Genomic DNA, 1,716 nt, shown 5'->3' with positions numbered 1-1,716 from the left:
GTGTTTTCAGTTCTTTTGATTTTTGTTGTATTTTACTTTTCTTTTGAACATATTTTGGGTATAAAAAAGGGGCAGATATTATAAGATTTATTCTTCTTCTGCTGCCTTTCATTTTATTTGATTTTATTTTGATTGCATGTTTTTTGAACTTTGTTAATTGGTGTTACAAATGAAATGAATATAGAACTACTACTACTACTACTACTACTACTACTACTACTACTACTACTACTACTACTACTACTATACTGCTGCTACTACTGCTACTGATTCTCTTCCTGTTTGATTATAAAGTGTAAAATATAAGACTGTATCCAAAATTCAGTTAATCAGACGCTAAATTTCCTTCATTAGTGAATCATAAATGATCACACATTAATTATAAAATACCGTTAAATAAAATATGTTCATGTGACGTGGATTTAAGAATCCATTAAAAATCAGTAAAATATCTTGCAGTGTTAAAGAAGAAAACTGGAAACAAGGATTTAAACATGTTTGCTCTGGAGGAGGGGAAGCTTAAGGATTGTTGTTTGATTGATGCTGTTTGGGAAATAAGTGGTGTTACAGAGGCAGGTCAGAGACCACCAACATGGACCACATGCCAGGAAACACGAAGAAATGGGATTAATAAACTCTTTCAATTCAAAATATGGTTTATTGACCCAGCTGACATAAACCTGGGGTTGTTGGTCACACCTTGGTTTATAGGGGTGCATACAAAATTATTTTTCACCACATTAGTCTCAGTGATGCTGCTGTCCATCCTGATGTTTAAGCTGATTTGTTCCTCTCAAAATCACTCCTCTGGCACTAAAAAGCTGAGGTCATGTTGCCCCCATGCTTGAAAATTTGAGACTTTATTTAACAGGATTATTGTAATTCTCTATATCATCCCATATGGTTTACGCGGCCACGAAGATGGCATCATATAGCAGCAATATTAAATAGTAAATAATGTAGGCTACCCATTGAACAGATAATATTTATCAYAGCCCATGACAAATTAGATTCAAATTATACACAATTTGTAAAATCAGTCTTTTCTCATTCCATTAATCTGATTTATGAGTTTTCTTCTGATCAAAATAAATAAGCAGATTTTAAGAAATAATCACATTGATTTAAATACAGAAAATGTATCTTTATATATMAAAAATATCCTGGTGAACATCACTTCTTTTAATTTTCATCATGTTTCACTATAGAACAGCTACAGAAAACCCTGAAAAGAACTGTGAGTTACTTTAAGTGATTGTGGTTTCTTCTCTAATGGCAAGAAAAAGAGGAAAGACAACTTCAGAAAAAAGTATTTGTGACACTGGAAACACTGCTGAACCACCACTTTGCGCTCTCCCTTTCCTTATTTCCATCTATAAAACATCTCAGTTCTCTTCCATCCTCAGACGCTCGCAGCTCCCCTGCATCAGGGTAATCAGAAAGACACTCAGCCACATTCTTTGCTCATGAGAACCACCTGAATATGCATGGATAAACTTCTTGTCCCCCTGTCGGAATTCCTGAGTTGTGTCAAAATAACTCAGAAAAACTCAAGGGGCACCTCTGGAGCTCATAATCCTTTTGGAAATAGAGTTAGCTTCAGCTTCAGATTATGAAAGAAATGGAGCTGGCAAATGCAGTTTGATCACATCCAGTTGACTATAGATGTTAGCTGTTAACTCATAAAGGAATGTTAATGTTTTATATATATATATA

General features: G+C 34.2%; 1 long non-coding RNA gene across 1 annotated transcript in view; it reads left to right on the top strand.

The window, feature by feature from the left end:
- Positions 1 to 1,716, top strand: part of LOC106524712 (uncharacterized) — a 14,313-nt gene that overhangs the window by 1,320 nt on the left and 11,277 nt on the right. The gene's annotated exons all lie outside the window — the stretch shown is intronic.

This window comes from Austrofundulus limnaeus, unplaced genomic scaffold (genome assembly GCF_001266775.1).
Source record: "Austrofundulus limnaeus strain Quisiro unplaced genomic scaffold, Austrofundulus_limnaeus-1.0 Scaffold197, whole genome shotgun sequence".
In the NCBI taxonomy this organism is placed as follows: Eukaryota; Metazoa; Chordata; class Actinopteri; order Cyprinodontiformes; family Rivulidae; genus Austrofundulus; species Austrofundulus limnaeus.
Note: the sequence above shows the minus strand (reverse complement) of the source record. Positions and strands in the feature narration are given on the sequence as shown.